The 20,128-nt window shown below is 46.1% G+C and overlaps 1 pseudogene; it reads left to right on the top strand.

Moving 5' to 3' along the window:
* Nucleotides 1-1,402: 1,402 nt before the first annotated feature.
* The window catches only part of LOC129699136 (dynein axonemal heavy chain 11-like), a 181,383-nt pseudogene continuing 162,657 nt past the window's right edge, over nt 1,403-20,128 (top strand).

Consider the following 20,128-nt stretch of genomic DNA (forward strand, 5'->3'; position numbering starts at 1 on the left):
GCATCTTTCCCACCACCGATGTCAGGCTAACTAGTCTATAATTCCCTGTTTTCTCTCACCCTCCTTTGTTACAAAGTGGAATATCATTAGCTACCCTCCAATCCACAGGAACTGATCCTGAATCTATAGAACATTGGAAAATTATCACCAATGAGTGCACAATTTCTAGAGCCATCTCCTTGAGTACCCTGGGATGCAGACCACCAGGCCCTGGGATTAATCAGCCTTCAGTCCCATCAGTCTACCCAACACCATTTCCTGACTAATGTGAATTTCCTTCAGTTCTTCCATCACCCTAGGTCCTCTGTCCTCTAGTACATTTGGGAGATTGTTTGTGTCTTCTTTAGTGAAGACAGAACCAAAGTACCTGTTCAACTCGTCTGCCATTTCCTTGTTCCCCATAATAAATTCACCCCCTGTTCCTGTCTTTAAGGGACCCACATTTGTCTTAACTATTATTTTCCTCTTCACATACCCAACAAATCTTTTACTATCTGAAGAAGGGTTTCGGCCCGAAACGTTGCCTATTTCCTTCGCTCCATAGATGCTGCTGCACCCGCTGAGTTTCTCCAGCATTTTTGTGTACCTTTAAAGCTTTTACTATCCTCCTTTTTATTCTTGGCTAGCTTACCTTCGTACTTCATCTTTTCTCCCCATATTCACTTTTTAGTTACCTTTTGTTAATCTTTAAAAGTTTCCCAATCCTCTGGCTTCCCGCTCTTCTTTGCTATGTTATACGTCTTCTCTTTTAATTTTATACTGTCCTTGACTTCCCTGGTCAGCCACAGTCGCATCTTACTCCCCTTCATAGTATTTTCATTTCTATTTATTTTTTACTGCACACTGAATGGACACTGGTTGAGCAACGTTTTTTTGTTTCCTCTGGGTATGTGAGTACTCGGGAAAATGACAACAAAGATATACTACTTCAAATCTCTCTTCATTTCCTTAGTTATGCCTCACACTGGCTATCTTGTAGTAATGATGCTAATGATCGCAGCGGTAGACCTTGGTTCGATCCTCCCTATTTGATTCTGTGTGGAGTTTTTTGTTTTTCCCGTGAGCATGTTGGTTTTGTCCGAGTACTCCGGTTCTCTCTCACTCTCCAAAGATCTACAGTATCGGTTAATTGGTTTTGGTAAAAATTGTAAATTGTCTCTAGTATGTAGGATAGTACAGGGATCACTGGTTGGCATGGTTTTGGTGGGTAGAAGGGCCTGTTTCCGTGCTGTATCTCCAACCTAAACTAAACCGATGTGTTATTATTGCTATGTTACACGTCTCCTCTTTTAATTTTATACTGTCCTTGACTTCCCTTGTCAGCCACAGTCGCATCTTACTCCCATATATCCCATATTACTTACAATAACATAACATAATCTGAAGTTTTATAATATTCCTCGTGTGCATTAATAACCATAGATGTATGATCATACATAGAACATAGAAATGTCTGTGTCGAACCTAATGCCAAGATAATCTCTTCTTGCATGTGATCCACATTCCTTCATTCCATGCAAATCCATGTGCCAATCTAAAAGCTGCTTAAATGCCACTACCTGCAAATTGCCTCTGTAAAATTGGTGAGCATTTGGGTGCTTAGAGATAGTGAGGCATACTTTCCATTGTGTGCTCAGCTTGTGAGGCACTCTCAAATTTGCTCCAGATGACTACATTTTCTTTCATTCTTTGTGCAACCCCATTATCCAGTCTACCAACCAGAAAATTTATACTTGGTCTCTCTTTTTTGCCCTTGAATCAATCCATGCTAATACATAGCCTCCCAGATACATGAGGCCCTTCTTTGTGTAACGAAGCACACGACAAATTAATGTGTTGAAATTTGATTTAGAGTTCTCCAGATAACATTTCAATGAACATTAGCTCTACCCTGCAAATGTAATATGTTTGATGATTATCTTTGCTTTATTTTTCAGTGTAAATCAATTGGTGAGTTTTATTGGTGTAACAGAGAAGTGGATTACAAAAAAGGTGAAAGATGGGGATAACATTGGACTTGTTCAAGTCATGGCATACCTATGGCAGTCCGGGATTGGGAGTCGTCTGCAGACCAAACGTTTAAATAGAAGCGACAGAGTTGCTGAAAACCTATGGACAGCAGCTCCCTGAATGCATTTATGCAGATCTTGTGGTAAATAAACAAGAACTTGTATCAGTTAAAATCTATTTAAGTTGTGTATTTGTTTTGCTTTAAATCTTCAGTCCATAATTATTTTAACTTGGTTCTTGAAGGTTTTAATCCATACACTATAGCTTTTAATCAAAATAATTACAGTTAAGAATGGTTGAGTGCAAGATGCATCACAGTGGCACAGCTCCAGAGATCTGGGTGCGATCCAGACCACAGGTGCAGTCTGTACAGAGTTTGTATGTCCTTGCCATGACCATGTGAGTTTTCTCCAGGTGTTCCGGTTTCCTCTCACAGTCCAAAGACGTACAGATTTGTAGGTTAATTGGCTTTGGTAAAAATTGTAAATTGTCCCTAGTGTGTAGGATGGTGCTAGTGTATGTGGATCGCTGATAAGTGTGGACTCGGTGGGCATAAGGGTATGTTTCCACACTATCTCTGTGTAAAGTCTAAAGTGTTGAATTTTTTTGGGTAGGATAATGAACGGTGCAAGGAATGTTGTAGAACATTCCCTACACCAACAGGAGTACAAGTACATCAATCCATGAAATTGACATTATGGATGCACAGGGCGGTGAAGAAGGTTTTTGGCGTACTGGCAATCATCAGTAAGGGCATTGAGTTTAGAGGTTGGGAGGATGTGTTGCAGTTGTACAAGACATTGGTGAAGAGTATTGGAGTTTAGTTTTGGTAACCCTGATTTATGATTTATGGAGTCAGGAGTTGAGGGACTAAATTATAAGGAGAAATTGGGCATGGTAAGACTTCATTCCCGGCAGCATAAGACACTGAAGGATATAAAATCACAAAGGGCAGAGATAAGGTGAATGTATACAATCTTTTTCCAGGCTTTAAGACTCAAGAACTAGAGCTCATAGATTTAAGGTGAGATGGGAAAGATTTAAAAATAACCTGAGGGGCAGCTTTTTCACACAGAGGGTGGTATATACATGGGATCTGCTGCCTGCCAGAGGAAGTGTTGAGGCAGATACAATGACAACATTTAAGACATTTGGACAGGAATACGTATAGGAGAGGCTTAGAGGGATATGCAACAAATATGGACAAATGGCATGGGGTATTTTGGTCGGGAATGATGAGTTGGGTCGAACTAATACAGTCATACTGTTTGCATGCTGTATGACTCTATAGTATAATAATAATAACAATAGACATGAGAGAAATCAAGAGGATAAAAAGAGGACATCAGCTAGCTCTGCCAGACAAGGAAAGTCCTAAGAAATTTTACAGGTATATTAAAAGTAAAAGGGTAACAAAGGAGGGAATAGTCCCCCTTAAGTATCAACATGGGATGGCGGGACTGTCATATGAGGAAAGATTGAAAATACTAGCCTTGTATTCACTGGAGTTTAGAAGGATGAGGGGGATCTTATAGAAACATATAAAATTATAAAAGGACTGGACAAGCTAGATACAGGATACAATTTTCCCAATGTTGGGCGAGTCCAGAACCAGGGACCACAGTCTTAGAATAAAGGGGAGGTCATTTATAAGGTGAGAAAAAACTTTTTCACCCAGAGAGTTGTGAATTTATGGAATTCCCTGCCACAGAGGGCAGTGGAGGCCAAGTCACTGGATGGATTTAGGAGAGAGTTAGATAGAGCTCTAGGGGCTAGTGGAGTCAAGGGATATGGAGAGAAGGCAGGCACGGGTTATTGATAGGGGACGATCAGCCATGATCACAATGAATGGTGGTGCTGGCTCGAAGGTCCGAATGGCCTCCTCCTGCACCTATTTTCTATGTTTCTATAACATGGTTGTCTTTGTATTGAACCACAGGAGAAAAGTCAGGTATGAATCAGTATTTACTATGGAGAAGATCATGGAGGCAAAGCAATAAAGGGAATTGACTAGTGATGTGTTGGACCCCATCTGAATTAGAAAATATGAGATGCTAGCAGCCTTAATGATTATTAAGGTGGATAAATCCCCAGAGCTTGACCAATTGATTCCTCGGACACTGTGGGAAACTAGGGAAGATATTTCTGGGTCCCCAGTAGAGATATTTGTATCATCATTAGCCATGAGGAAGGATACGGAAGACTGGGAAGTTGTTAATGTGGAGCAGAGCTGTAAAGACAAGCCAGGGAACTACAGGCTGACGTCAGTGGTGGTAAGTTACTGAAGGAGATTCTGACGGAAAGGATCTACCAGCATTTGGAGAGGCAAGAACTGATAACATGGGATAGTCAGCCCATCTTCGTGCATGGGAAGACATGCCCTACAAATTTGAATCTTTTGAAGAGGTCTCTAAGTGAGTTGATGAAGGCAGGGCAATAGATGTCAGCTGTAATGACTTTAACAAGACCTTTGACAACTGTGCAAATCTGTGGTCTCCAGAGATGCTGCCTGACCTGCTATACTCTAGCACTTTCTGTCTTTTTTTTGTAAACCAGCATCTGCAGTTCCTTGTGTCTATGGTTAGTGTAGTTAGTGAATTTGTGGTTGATGCCAAAATTGGTGATTATAGTGGACAGTGACAAAGACTATCTTAGTTTACAAAATGATCAACTAGGAAGTGTGGCAAGGAATGGCAGATGAAATTAAATTTGGAGAAATGTGGGATGATACATTTCTGTAAGTCAAACCAGGGTGGACTTGCATGTAAAAGATAAACCAACTTGCAAGTAAATGGTAGGGCCTCTGGAGAGTGTGGTAGAGCAGAGAGACTGGAAAGTAAAGGTACATCGTTTTTTGAAAATGGTGACACAGGTAGGTGGGGCGGTAATCGGCAGTCTGAAGAAGGGTCCCAATCCGAAATGTCACGTATCCCTGTTCCCCAGGGATGCTGCCTGACTCGCAGAGTTACTCCAAACTTTGTGTCTTTCTAAAGACTTGCTTGCCTTCATTGGTGAGGATATTGTGACGTCAATTTACAGCTGCATAAGATGTTAGTGAGACCACATTTGGATATTGCCTGCTGTTCTGGTTGCCCTGCTATTGGAAAGATATCATTAAGCTGGAAAGGATGTAGAAAAGATTCACAAGGGTATTACTGAGACCTGAGGGCTTGAGTTATACTCTAAGGAGAGAATGGACAGGCTGGGACTCTTTCCCTTGGATCATAGGAGGCTTGAGGGGTGACCTTATACAGGAATACAAAATCATGAGAAGCATAGGTAAGGTGTATGGGCACAGTCCTTTTCCCAGATGGAAGTGTTCAGAACTAGAAGCCATGGGATTAAGGTAAGAGAGGAAAGATTTAAAAGAAAGCCGAGAGGTAATTTTTGTTTCATGCAGCAGGTAGTACATATATGGAATGAGCTGGCAGAGGAAGCTGTGGAGGTCGGTATGATAGTGCAATTAAAAGACATTTAGACAAGTACATGAATAGGAAATGTACAGAGGGATCTGGGCCTATTGCAAGCAAATGGTTATAAATCTTGGTCAGCATGGATGATTCGGACCGAAGGTTTGTTTTCGTGCTGTGCCACTCTGACCAGCTACATATTTTGTGTACATCAAAAAATATTTCCACACTTTTGTCACAGATTTTTCTTTGGAAATAAATTTAATATATGTACAGTAGGTACAAAATAAATTAATCAGATGAAAATTATTTATTGCCTAACCCATCGCAACACAGTGTGTAACTAAAATGTTTACACGTTATAATTTTGTATGCTTGACTAATACTTTATGCATATTTTCATCTAAAATACTTCAGGAGCTGCCAGAAAAGTGGAAGAGACTTAAAAAGATTGCTTTAACTACAAAGCATGAAGTGGCACCTTTGCAGTCCAATGAAGTATCTGTTATCAGAAGGAAATGTGTACAGTTTGAGGTGAGATCAGCTTTAGCTCAGTGCTTTGAACCAAATGATTTCACAATTTTTGTTCTGTTAACAAGCTAGAGGTAAGCTCCAGTGAACCAAGAAATTGTAAACTCTATGAAACGGTGATGTCCAGAGATAACAATTATGTGTTTGACGGTTATAAATTCCGAATGGATCTGATAATGTAAATCTCGATTTATAAAAAGGGAGTAGTTCTTCCTCCCCTTTCAATGTGAATTATTCGTAATCCGGTAGCTATGAATCTCTCTTGGTAATTGGTTGCAGACCATATAGCCATTCTTTATTGACTTGCTTTGCAGTAGAACATGACTTTTTTTCTATTTAGTTTTGTTGCAGACTAAATATGCAACCAATATTATGCTGCAAATATTTATAAAAGAACAACTTGTATGCTGGCAATATTTATTAATTTTTTGAAATCTAAATACTAAGTGAATTTCTGAATCAGACGTGAATAATAATGGGAAATATTATTATTTCACGAAGTACTGAACAGGAACATTGTTTTGGGAATCCTTTTGCAAACTAATTTCTGTTTTTATAATCCACAAGCAACCATAGATTGCTCATACTGCTAATAAGAACATTTTAGTCTTAAAACTATTACTGATGATTTTATTCCTTCATTGCATTTACTAATTTTAATTAATAACAAGCCCTGTAAAGTTTCAAGTAAAATGACTCGGTTTCTTGACTTCATAATTACATTTGATCTAAACTGGAAAAAACAACTAGAAAAGGAAGTAGAAAAGCAAAAATCTGCTTTCAAGTCTGAGTCTACATGTCATATCTTAATTGTGTATAGCTCATGTTTTGTTTGGTGATGAAATGTGATAGTGTAGCGGCACCTAGTGGTGGCCCTGGTAATGTCGAACCCTCGCTATTGGCTAGCGCGGTCATGTGAGCGGGGGAGCTTTTTCGAGGGTTTTCTGTAAAACCATTCATTCTAACTCCACGCGGTTGGATTGAGCATTGTTTATTTTGGCTGTCTATATCGACTTGGGTAATCATTTTATTTTTGTCTAAAAATAAAGAATTTTGTTATACCCAACTGTCTCTACTTGCTAAACTGGTGACCCCGTTAGTCCGATCGGTACTCGGACTCTCAACATGCAAGCTGCCGCCATCCCCGACACCCAGCTCCCCCACCAAAATGCCGTGGGCCTGGAACTGCCCGTTTTCTGGGCAGAGCAGCCTCAAGTGTGGTTCGCCCACATAGAGGCCCAGTTCCACCTTCGAAATATCGTTGCCGACGACACTAGATATTTCTACGTGGCCGGGGCGCTCAGCCTAGAGACGGTCACGTGGTTGCTGCCCGACCTACAAGACCCGCCGGCAAGTACGAGGGCCTTGAGGCCCTACTGCTCTGTACCTTCGGGCTCAGCCGTCGAGATCGCGTTGCCCGCCTGCTGCACATGAACGGCCTACGCAATCGGAAACCGTCCGCCTTGATGAGTGAGATGCTCGCGTTGATGGACGGCCATCGACCTTGCCTGCTTTTTGAGCAGGCGTTTCTGGAGCGAATTGCCCCGTGACATCCGCCTGCTGCTCGCCGGGTCGGTCTTCATAGACCCTACGCAGTTGCCGATTGGGCCGACGAATTATGGCTTGCAAAACAGCAGGATGGCGGGTCCATCAACTGGGTGTCTGAGTCCGTACACCAGCAACCCTGCAGAGATGCCCAAACCTCTGCTACCAACGCCGCGCCGCAGCAGCCCGCCAGGGACTGGGGTAAGCGTCAGTGGTGCCCGCCGATGCCGCCCCCTTGCACGTTTGCGGGAAACGTCTCGGCCGATTGTCAGTAGGGGCTGTTGCGATCGACCAAAACAACCGCCTCTACGTGCGAGACCGCCATTCAGGACTTTGCTTCCTGGTCGACTCCGGGGCCATTGTCAGCATCCTCCTCCCGAGTGGGTTGAACACCCGTGCTGGCAAGTGAGGCCCTGTCCTGACTGCCGCCAACCGTGGTACTATCCACACCTATGGCACGTGGACCCTATCCCTCAACTTCGATTCACGCCCATATTACTGGACCTTTACCATTGCAGATGTGGCCCAGCTGCTGCTGGCCGCCGACTTCCTTTGGTCTTTTTCACTCCTGGTGGACGTACGAGGCATACGCCTCGTTCTACCGGCGGGCCCCAGTCCCGCAACCCGTGGAACCCCCCAGCCCGCAGCTGAACGTGGTGGCTCAGGTTGAGGGCTCGTATGCCTCCCTGCTCGCGGAGTTCCCAGAGCTACTCACCCCCCCGTTCCCGCGCGGCAACCCACAAGCACGGGGTAGTGCATCATATCCCCACCATGGGACCGCCATTACATGCTTGGGCGCGCCGGCTCCCTCCCGACAAGCTGCGCATCGCCAAGGAAGAGTTCAAACTGATGGAGGACATGGGGATCATATGGCACTCGGATAGCCCGTGGGCATCCCCATTACACATCTGGAAGGAGCTACCTTTTTTTCCAAAGGTGGATCAGGTCCGCGGTTATCATCAGACCCTTGTTCACCCAGACGATGTCCCAAAGACCACCACCATCACCCCGTTTGAGTGGCTCCGTATGCCTTTCAGCTTAAAAAAACGCCGCGCAGACGTTCCAGAGACTGATGGACATGGTGGGTAGTGGATTGAACTTTGTTTTCATCTACTCAGGTGTGCATTTGTGGTTGGGAGAAAATAACATCAGTGAAGGGCTTGAAGATCCACCAAGGGAAGAAAAGGTGCTTGAGAGAGCAGAGACATGGGCCTCGCATTGACCAGTACTTCTTACGAAGCAACCAGTCAAATCAGTCGAGTGAAGCACAGCGACGGGACTCAAACCAAAGTTCGCAGAGCATCAGCACCCATGTCACTGAAGAGAGTGATACAAGCACAGAAATGCCATTGGAGGAGCCCACGCAACAACTACAAAGACCTCCATTGGAGGGAAAGATCAAAGGGCACAAACCTGGAGTGAAATGGCCCAAATCTGTTGAAAAGAAAGAGTGGGAGACGGTCAACAGTGACCTTATACATATCTTGGAGCAACAAGCGGGCACAGCAGTGGAAAAGCTTGAAAGGATGGGCAACACAATCTACAGCTACGGAGAAGAACGGTTTGGGGTCAGTAAAGGGAGAGGTGGAAAGAAATTACCAACACCAATCAAGTCCAGGAGGCTAATCAGAGAGAGGAGACAATTGAAAAAGCAATGGAAAAAAACAACTGACGCAGAGAGAGAAGGTCTCCTGCTACTCCAAGAGGACATCAAGAGACGATTGGCAACCTTGCGAAAAACAGAGAACTTGAGGAAACTTCGCAAGAAGAAAGAACACACAAGAACACGGTTCTACAAAGACCCTTTCAAGTTCATCAAAGACCTCTTCGCAAAGGAAAAAAGTGGAACTTTGAAAACATCAAAACGGAAATTGGAGGAACACCTGGAAAAGGCCCACCAAGACACGAAAAGGCATGAGCAGTTAGTCATCCCACATGACATCCCGCCTATTCAACCACCTGAATTCAACTTGGACACCAGCCCTCCGAGATGGAAAGAGGTAGAGAACACTGTCCAGCGAGCAAGAGCAGCATCAGCTCCGGGGCCAAACGGAGTACCACACAAGCTCTACAAGAACGCACAGGATGTGTTACGCTTTCTATGGAAGCTCATGAGGGTGGTGTGGAAGAAGCAAACAATACCTAAGGCGTGGCAAAGGGCCGGCGGCGTGCTAATACCTAAAGAAAAGGATGCATCAGCCAATCCGGCCAAAATGTCTCCTCAACGTCGAGGGAAAAATCTTTTTCAGCATTGTATCACAAAGGCTGTCCACCTATCTGGTAACAAACAAGTACATTGATACATCTGTACAGAAAGCAGGAATTCCAGGATGTTCGGGCTGCTTGGAGCATACAAGCATGATCTGGCACCAGATCCAAGCAGCTAAGAAGGAGAAGAGAGACCTACATGTGATCTTCCTCGATCTGGCCAATGCATTTGGTTCAGTTCCCCATAAACTCCTTTGGGAATCTTTTGCCTTTTTCCATGTACCAGAGCTCATCATCACACTGGTCAAGAGCTATTTCCAAGACCTGCAGCTGTGCTTCACAACAGCTGACTTCAGTACAACATGGCAACGCTTGGAAGTAGGCATCATGGCAGGCTGCACAGTCTCACCCTTGGCCTTTACAATGGCCACGGAAGTCATCATCAGGGCCTCAAAATGGGTGGTGGGCAGTGAACGAACCAGGGCTGGGCTCCGTCTGCCACCCATCAGGGCATACATGGACGACATGACAACACTAACCACTACTGCAGCATGCACCAAGCAGCTACTTGGAAAGCTGCAGGAGAACATCAAGTGAGCCCCGATTGAAAATCAAACCAAGTAAATCTCGAAGCATTTCCATAGTCAAGGGGGTGCTTAGAGACACAAGGTTCTGTATCGGTGACGACCCAATACCAACAGTGTCTGAGCAGCCAGTTAAAAGCCTGGGCAGATGGTACACCACAAGTCTCAAGGACAAAGAGCAGGTGCAACAACTAAGGCAAGAAATTGTCAACGGCCTGGAGAACATCAATCAGACCCTACTGCCTGGGAAACTGAAGCTCTGGTGCCTACAGTTTGGTCTCCTTCCTCGGACAATGTGGCCACTGACCGTTTATGAAGCCCCAATAACAACTGTGGAGAAGATGGAGCGAACCATAACTTCATACGCGAAGAAATGGCTCGGGGTCCCACGATGTCTAACTAACATCGGCCTATATGGCAAAGGGGTCCTGGAACTACCTCTCACTAGTCTAACAGAGGAATACAAGTGTTCTAAAGTAAGATTCCAGATGACATTGAGGGACTCTAGAGACAAGACCATCAGTGCTGTTGCGCCGCCCCTAGTAACTGGCCGGAAGTGGACACCATCTGATGCAGTACAGCAAGCTTCATCAGCCCTGAGGCACAAAGACATCGTGGGGCAAGTCCAGCAGGGAAGAGGAGGCTTTGGCCTTACGACAAGTAAACCAACTTGGCGAAAGGCCACAACATCAGAGCGGAGGACATTGGTGGTCGAGGAGGTGCGGCGACAGGAGGAGGCCGCAAGAAGTGCAAAGGCCGTCTCTCTTGCCAAACGGGGGCAATGGATGCAGTGGGAAGGTGTGGAGCGGAGGAAGATCAGCTGGAAAGAATTATGGGAAATGGAAGCAAGCAAGATCAGCTTCATCATCAGAGCGACTTATGACGTGCTTCCATCACCAAAGAACCTCCATCAGTGGTACGGCGAGGATCCAACCTGTGCCCTCTGCCCAACTCCAGCGACCCTCAAACACATCATGGTAGGCTGCAAGACCAGCCTCACACAAGGGAGATACACGTGGCGGCATAATCAGGTACTAAAAAGCCTGGCATCAGCCCTTGAGAACAGGCGGTGTGCGACCAACTCCTTGCCTCCGAGAGCAAGCAACCCCCCCTCCTAAGGGCAACAACCTTTGTCCGAGAAGGGCAGAAAACATCTAAACATCCTTCCACCAGATCAGAAGAAGGAAACCTATGCAGGGCCCGTGACTGGAGGATGCTGGCGGACATCGGCCGACAACTAATTTTTCCACCTGAAATTGCTTCCACCAACCTCAGGCCAGACTTGGTGTTCTGGTCCTCTTCACAGAAGACTGCTTCCATCATAGAGCTCACAGTTCCATGGGAGAACTCTGTTGAGGAGGCCTATGAGCGTAAGAAGCTGCGCTACGCAGAGCTTGCAGCAGAGGCAACGCAGCGTGGCTGGAACACCAAAGTCTATCCAGTTGAAGTGGGATGCAGAGGATTTGTTGCGTCATCTACCATCAGACTGCTGAAGGAGCTTGGAATCCACGGTCAGGCTCTGCGGAAGACCATAAGATCACTCTCAGAGGCGGCTGAAAGAAGCAGCCGGTGGATTTGGCTCAAGCGGAAAGACCCATGCTGGGCCCCAAGTACGTCAGGGTGAATCTTTGGGATGGTTTGACACGGGACACGCGCTGAGGGCTGATCATCCTGCAGCGGGGCCGCCCTTGTGGAGGGTGTATAGTGTTAAAAGGCCGAAACACCCAGTGATGCAAGGGTACACTACTGATGATGTGTCCTGTGCCCAACTATCCTGAAGGTTACCCAGGCCAAGATATACGTATCACCCCCGCGCCCCCCACTGATGTTGAGCGTCTACCACTCTCAACAATCAACGAATGTCGTGAAATGCTCCCCACCTATTGGCACAAGGGACTTCTTAACATCTTGTCCTGTGTACTTGATTCAGATGACATCCTGGTTGTGAGCCGCTCCCAACAGGAACACCTCACGCACCTGCAGTTCCAGCGGCTCCAGGACGTTGGACTCGTAGTCCCACCAAATGCCAGTTCTGCCTCCGCACTATTTCATTACTGGGGCATCACGTTACCTCACAGGGCGCTACCCCATTACCCACTAAGGTAGAGGCCATCCGGCAGCTCCCCCGACCGCTCACTGTCAAAGGGCTGCAGGAGTTTGTTCGCATGGTTCACTTCTACCATCGTTTCGTGCCGGCAGCTGCCAGGATCATGCGGCCCCTCTTTCAGATTCAGATTCAGATTCAAACTTTATTGTCATTGTGCAGTGTACAGTACAGAGACAACAAAATGCAGTAACAACGAAATGCATTGCCTCGCTGGTAAGCCACAGGACCTTGTGTGGTCCACCGAGGCTAAGGCCGCGTTCGACGGCGCGAAAGAGATGCTGGCCAAAGCGACCATGCTGGTACACCCGCGGGCCACAGCTCCGACTGCTCTCATGGTAGACGCCTCCGATACGGCCGTGGGTGGGGCCGTTGGAGCAGCTCATTGACGGCCGCTGGCAACCGCTAGCCTTTTTTAGCCTTCAGCTGAGGCCCCAAAGAACGCAACTACAAAGCGTTCGACCGGGAGCTCCTCGCCCTGTACCTGGCCATCCGTCACTTTAGATACTTCCTGGAGGGCAGGCCGTTCATGGCCTTTTCTGACCAGAAGCCCTTAACATTTGCCTTGGCCAAAGTGTCAGACCCCAGGTCCGCTCGACAGCAACGACACCTGGCATTCGTGTCAGAGTTCACGATGGACGTACAGCACGTGGCCGGGAAGTTCAACACAGTCGTCGATGCCCTGTCCCTCCCGGCTGTGGCGGCCGTGGACCATGGTGTGGATTACGTGGCGTGTTCTGTAGCACAGCGCTCGGTCAATGAGATGAATGGCTACAGGACGGCTGTTTCAGGGTTGCAGTTGGCCGACATTCCGTTCAGTTCCACGGGAGCGTTGGTACTGTACAATTTTTCCACCGGGCGCCCATGCCCCATTGTTCCCGCTGCCGGATTTTCAGCGCCATCAATGGCTTGGCCCACCCTTCAATTCGGGCAACCTCTGCGCCAGTGGTGGACAAATTTGTCTGGCAGGGCCTCCACAAGCAGGTCGCGACTCGGGTTAGAGCCTGCATCCCCTGCCAGACTTCCAAGGTTCAGCGTCATGTATGGGCCCCAATGCAAGACTTTGCGGTTTCCTTGGGCCGTTTAGGACACATCCAGGTGGATTTAGTGGGTCTGTTGCCGCTGTCATGCGGTGCCACGCATCTCCTCAAAGTTGTGGATCGGTTTACGAGGTATCGGAGGCTATATTGCTGTCGGACACCTCCGTGCGTCTTGTTCCCAAGCTCTTGTGGCTCAGTGGATTGCATGGTTCGGGGTTCTGGCAGACATTTCCACCAACCGGGGGGGCTCTGATAACGTTCTCATTGTGGGCTTCGCTGGCGAAATTATACGGGGTGCAGCTGCACCACACCACCACCTATCACCCCCAGGCCAACGGGCTAGTGGAATGATTCCACCGCCACCTGAAACCGGCACTGAAGGCACGGCTCACGGTTCTGGACTGGGTCGACCAGTTGCCTTGGGTGCTGTTAGACATCCGCACGGCCCCTAAATAGATACATTGTCCGCCGAGTTGGAGTATGGCTCAACTTTGTGGGTGCCCGGGGATTTCCTCCCTGCGGCTCGAGGTGCCCCTGTGGGTTTGGAGAGTCTCTGGGAGAGAGTGGGCAGCCTGGCACCTGTTCCCACCTCGCGGCATTGGACAGCCCCAGTGCACGTGCCGCAGGACCTCAAGAACTGCCTATTCGTGTTTATCCGCAGGGATTCGCATCGGTCCCCACTGCAGTGAATCTGCGAGGGTCCGTTCCGGGTGTTGCGTCCCGGCGTCGCGACTTTCCTTTTGGACATCGGGTAGGAGAGGAGATCGTCTCCGTCGCTCCACTTAAGCTGGCCCACCTGGATGTCGACAGCCCGGTGTTGGTGGTAGTTTAGCCTCGGCCTTGGGGCTATTCGCACCTGTTGTGCCTGTTCCCCTCTCATCTGTTGTTTTGGGTTCCCGCTGCACCATTACGGTCCCCTGGCTCTGTTCTGCCAGCCCCACCTGTATTGCCCGCCCCGTTGTTGTTACCAAACGTTGCGGTCGCCGTGTACAGCCTCCTGTTCGGTTCCGTACCTCGGGTTCTGGAGGGGGGAGGGGGCGTCCTGTAGCGGCACCTAGTGGTGACCCTGGTAATGTCGAACCCTCGCTATTGGCTAACGCGGTCACATGAGCGGGGGAGCGTTTTCTCGGGTTTTCTGTAAAACCATTAATTCCAGCTACGCGGTTGGAGTGAGCATCATTTATTTTGGCTGTCTATATCGATTTGGGCAATCACTTTATTTTCATTAAAAAATAAAGAACTTTGTTGTACCAGACTGTCTCTACTCGCCAAACTTTTTTTAGTTTAGGGAGATTTGTTTTTCTCTTTTTTTTTCTCTTTTTTCTTTTTATCTTTTTGCTTTTATATTTACATAGAGACCCGGAGGTCTATACTTAATGTGTATTTTGTCACTGGACTCATACTCAGGTTTTACTTGTTATTAATGTAATCCTGATCCCTGTGTATCAATATCACTGTTATGTTTATCATTTTTTTGTTCTGTTTTTGCTTTTGAAAAAAAATGAATAAAAAGATTTTAAAAGAAAGAAAGAAAGAAGAAACTATATATAACTTTTTGAGAATCTATAAGGTCTAATTTTATTTAAGGTAGCACAGAAGGAGGTCATTCTGCTCTTTGTGTCCACACTTGATATAAAGGTGTTATTTAGATTAACCATTCTTATTTCTCGCTATCTCATCTATGTTATCTGGTCGGTTATGTTAGTCAAGTGCTCATCTAGGTCATTTTTGAATGTGTTGTTCCCTGCCTTCATCATAGCTTCCTGATTTGCATTGCTATTTGGTTCCTCAACTAGCTTCTAATTCATGCTAGAGACAAAATGATTAAATGCATGGAATTTTCTTGAAAATCTTCACTGAACTTCTTACTATGTTCTTCCTCAAAGGATTGAATGGAATATTTTCTGGGTCTATATTGATTCATTAGAGGGGAAGGGAGGATATGTCTAGTGATGGAATCTTGATAGATTTTGCTATCAGAAATTGCAAACGATAATCCATTGAATGTGGAGGCTGGAGGGGTGAAAAGTGCAGCTCAAATCTCTGCCTTGCACTTCCAAGGGGAAAGGTGGTCGTCTCCCTCCAAGACGCAGGGAGACGTGTCCTGTACAGGCTCCTCCTCCACACCCTGCACTTCCTCGCCCTGGTCCACCGTCCGGACACCAAGTGGCGGTCGGTGTTGCCTTCCGGTTGCGAGGGGGGCCCCCGGTGGGGGTCCCTCTACACAGGGATTCTCCCCTACATTGGGGACCTGGGGTGGAGGGTATTGCACCGAGGTGTTCCCTGCAACCTGTTTCTCTCGCGGTTCACAGACTCGCCAGCCGCCTGCCACTTTTGCAGGCTGGAAGAGTCTGTGTACCACGTGTACATGGAGTGCGTGAGGCTGCAGCCACTGTTTGAATATCTAAAGGGGCTGCTCCTTGCCTTCTGGCTGCATTTTTCACCCACCATCCTCATCTTTGGACACCCTGTGCGTAGGGGAGAGGGTAGGGCTGAAGATGTCCTGGTTGGGTTGCTCCTGGGCCTGGCCAAGCTGGCCATCCGCGAGTCACGGTGCCAGGCGATGGAGGGCTCTACCCGAGCCGGCTGCCTGCCCCTTTTCCGGGGTTACGTTCGTGCCCGGGTGGGATTAGAAAGGGAATACGCCCTGTCTGTGGGCACCCTGAGGGAGTTCCGGGACCGCTGGGCTCCACAGGGTGTTGAATGTATCCTCAATAAGGATTGTATCATAGTTGTATAGTAGTTTATTATGGATACATGTTTGTATTGTATTATGGTGGTGGGTTCTGGCTTGTTTTATTGTAGTGTAAATATTATTTTTAATAATTGAATAAATTTTGTTGTAAAAAAAAAAAAGGGGAAAGGTGGTGAGAAGGGATACAGGAATTAGAAAAATAGAAAATAGGTGCAGGAGTAGGCCATTTGGCCCTTCAAGCCATACAGTATGATCATGCCTGATCATCCAAAATCAATACCCTACTCCTGCTTTCTCCCCATGTCTCTTGATTCCGTAAGCCCTAAGAGCTATATCTATCTCTTGAAAACATCCAGTGAATTGGCCTTCACTGCCTTCACAGATTCACAACTCTCTGGGTAAAAAATATTTTTCTTCATGTCAGTCCTAAATGGCCTACCCCTTATTCTTAAACTGTAGCCCTGGGTTCTGGACTCCCCCAACGTCGGGAATATGAGCTCAGTCAATCAATTCTTTCATCATATGTCAGTCCTGCATTCCCTGGAATTAACATGGTGAACCTACGCTGCACTCCCATAATAATAGCAAGAATGTCCTTCCTCAAATTAGGAGACCAAAGCTGCACATGATACCCCAGGTGTGGTTTCACAAGGGCCCTGTGCAACTGCAGTAGGACCTCCTTGCTCCTATACTCTAATTCTTTTGCTATGATGGGCAACATGCCATTTGCTTTCTTCACTGCCTGGTGTACCTGCATGCTTACTTTAAGTGATTGATGTATAAGGACACCCTGGTCTCGTTGCACCTCCCCTTTTTCTTAATCTGACACTATTCAGATAATAATCTGCCGTCTTGTTTTTGCCACCAAAGTGGATAACCTCACATTTACCGAAATTATACTGCATCTGCCATGCATCTGCCCACTCACCCAACCTATCCAAGCCACCTTGCAGCCTAATAGCATCCTCCTCGCAGCTCACACTGCCCCCCAGCTTTGTGTCATTCGTAAACTCGGAGATGTTACTTTTAAATCCACAAACGGAGGTTACATTTAAGATTGAATACGATCATATTCTTTATGGCAGAGGCAGAACGCATTTCCAGCTTCAGGTTTCTAGGGGTCAACATCTCCGATGACCTCTCTTGGACCCACAATACCTCAACTCTGGTCAAGAAGGCTCACCAGCGTCTCTTCTTCGTGAGGAGATTAAAGAAGGTCCATCTGTCTCCTCAGATTCTGGTGAACTTCTACCGCTGCACCATCGAGAGCATCCTTACCAACTGTTTCACAGTATGGTATGGCAACTGCTCTGTCTCCGACCGGAAAGCACTGCACAGGGTGGTGAAAATTGCCCAACGCATCACTGGTTCCTCTCTCCCCTCCATTGAGTCTGTCCAGAGCAAGCGATGTCTGCGAAGGGCGCGCAGCATCGTCAAGGACTGCTCTCACCCCAGTAGTGTTTCCACCAGAAAAAAAATAAACATTTGCACTACTATGACTATGCACGTAAATATATTTATTGCTCATATTCTATGTCGCTCTTCTAGGGAGATGCTAACTGCATTTCGTTGTCTCTGTACTGTACACTGCACAATGACAATAACGTTTGAATCTGAATCTGAAGCCACTGTTCAGGATTAAGGGAGACATTTCAAAGAACCATTGTGGAAGTTCTAATCATTAGAGCAAATATGTTGGAGGAATTGGAAAAATGGAATGAAGTTGTTGTAGGGGAGAGGGTGAGATGAGGTATAGATCAGTTAGTCACGGGATGCTGCAGGATTGGTGCTTTGTGTCTAACTTACTTCTATAGGTAAGTATGGAGACTCAGAAAAAGCGGAATCATATGTGGACACTATAGAAATTGGCAGCAAGTGTAATTATATGTTTGAGTGCTACATGGGTGCAGGAAGCTGCACCTGTGGAATCATTGATGTACTGGAAAGTAATTGAGGAAGGGGATGCAACTGGAATGAAAAACTGTTCCACACATCCCACAAAAAAGATAAGCATTGCTTGGACCATGTGAGTTCCCACAGCTGTACCTATGTTCTGGAGAGAGTGTGTGGAATTAAGATGTTTTTCAATGTGAGGATGAGTTCAGCCAAGCAAATTAATGTTTTATTGGGGAAGAACTGTTTGGTCTTTGATTCAAAGAGTAAGGATGAACTAGTTGGGAGCAGGAAACTGACTACAATCAAAGTGATGGAAAGCATTTGAAGTGTACTGGATGTAAGTAGGAAGTGAGTAAACATAGTGAAAGGACAGATTCAAGATAGAAGGAAATAGGTTTGAAGGCCTTCCCTGCAATCCACATTTTATGTTTACATTTCCAAGAAAAGGCATGCTCTTAATTTTGTTTTGTTACTAGGTTGAACGTTGGTTGCATCAACTTGAGCAAGCAATGCAAATTGTGGATAAACAAGTGATCATGACAGCAGTAATAGCTTATGAAGAGAAACCAAGAGATCAATGGCTATTTAACTATCCAGCACAAATGGCTTTGACTAGCACTCAGATTTGGTGGACCACAGATGTTAGAATCGCTTTTGACCACCTTGATAAAGGTTTTGAAATAGCTTTAAAAGATTATTAAAAAAAACAAGTGAGTTTCCTTTGTTTAGAAGATTCTTGGTCACATTTGTAAATACCGGGTGAATAAATTTGGCTGTTTTGGTACTATTGTTGATAAATTAAGTCTACAATTGTTTGCTGACTGTTCATACTTACTACCATGTTGGGAGGGGTATTAAGACTTGCAATGCTGTTGTCCATTGGATATTCTCAGAACATGCAGCTTTATTGGGCAGTAATTGTTACCAATTAATTTGCAATAAAATAAGCATTTAGAGACATTTAACAGCTTAGGCACCATCTCCAAGGAGAGAAACAGTTGGCATTTCATCAGAACTAATGAAAGATCATAGAGTAGAAATATTGACCTGGAGCCACTGCCTTTCCTTTGAGATGATACTTCAGGAAACCTTGTAAGCTTTTGGTGGAGTCCTACACTGCTGTGTTGCTCTGCAAGTCTCTCAGAGCAGAGACAACCAGAGCTGTAATAGCAACAGTGCATGGCTTCAGCTTGAGTTCTAATGTAAGTTGTAGTACCAAGGTTAACTCTGCATGTGTATTAATGGAGTTACCACTTTCTTGCTGGAAAGGCTGCTTCTTATTTCAAGTTACTATTTGCTTTCAAGCTTCCCTGCAAGTGAAACAAAACATTTAATTGACCTTGCTCACGTAGTGTGACCTACCAATCCTTACCCGAGTCCCCTGCAGTAGAATGCCAATGATCTTTCTATCCAGATCACACACATATATGTGATTCTGCTCAGCCCCGCACGTACCATTGCTATCAGTCACTCACCATGTTCCTCCCCTGTGAGCTAACTTCTAAATGTTGAGAAGTGTGTAGAAGGGAACTGCAGATGCTGGTTTATACTGAAGATTGACACAAAGTGCTGGAGTAACTCATTGGGTCAGGCAGCATCTCTGGATAAAAAGGTTGGGTGACATTTCTGATCGAAACCCTTCTACTGACCCTTGATGTTAATGTCTGAGTCAATTTTGGTGACAATTTGACAGGAGTCTTCGCTTTCTGGCCAGATGGACTGTCTTAGCTACTTGAAATAAAGCCACAGGATATGGTAATGCTGAGTGAAGAGTATTGCCACGGCCAAGATATTTACGTCATTTGTCAAGTCAGAACAGCAGACATAGTGGATTAATGTTGGTTACCTGCTACTGGCCAACAATGGGTGAACATGTGGCAACTTTCCAATCAAGAGAGCATAAAATGTGTTGCGTGTGTCAGTTATGCCCCTCCCATCCCCAATCCGACCTCTCTGTCCTGTGTCTCCTCCATTGCGAGAGTGAGCAACACCGGAAATTGGAGGAACAGCACCTCATATTCCGCCTGGGTTGCTTGCGACCGGCTGGCATGAACATTGAATTCTACCAATTTTGCTAGCCCTTGCTGTCTCCTCCCCTTCCTTAA

This window comes from Leucoraja erinacea, chromosome 7 (assembly GCF_028641065.1).
Source record: "Leucoraja erinacea ecotype New England chromosome 7, Leri_hhj_1, whole genome shotgun sequence".
Lineage (NCBI taxonomy): Eukaryota > Metazoa > Chordata > Chondrichthyes > Rajiformes > Rajidae > Leucoraja > Leucoraja erinaceus.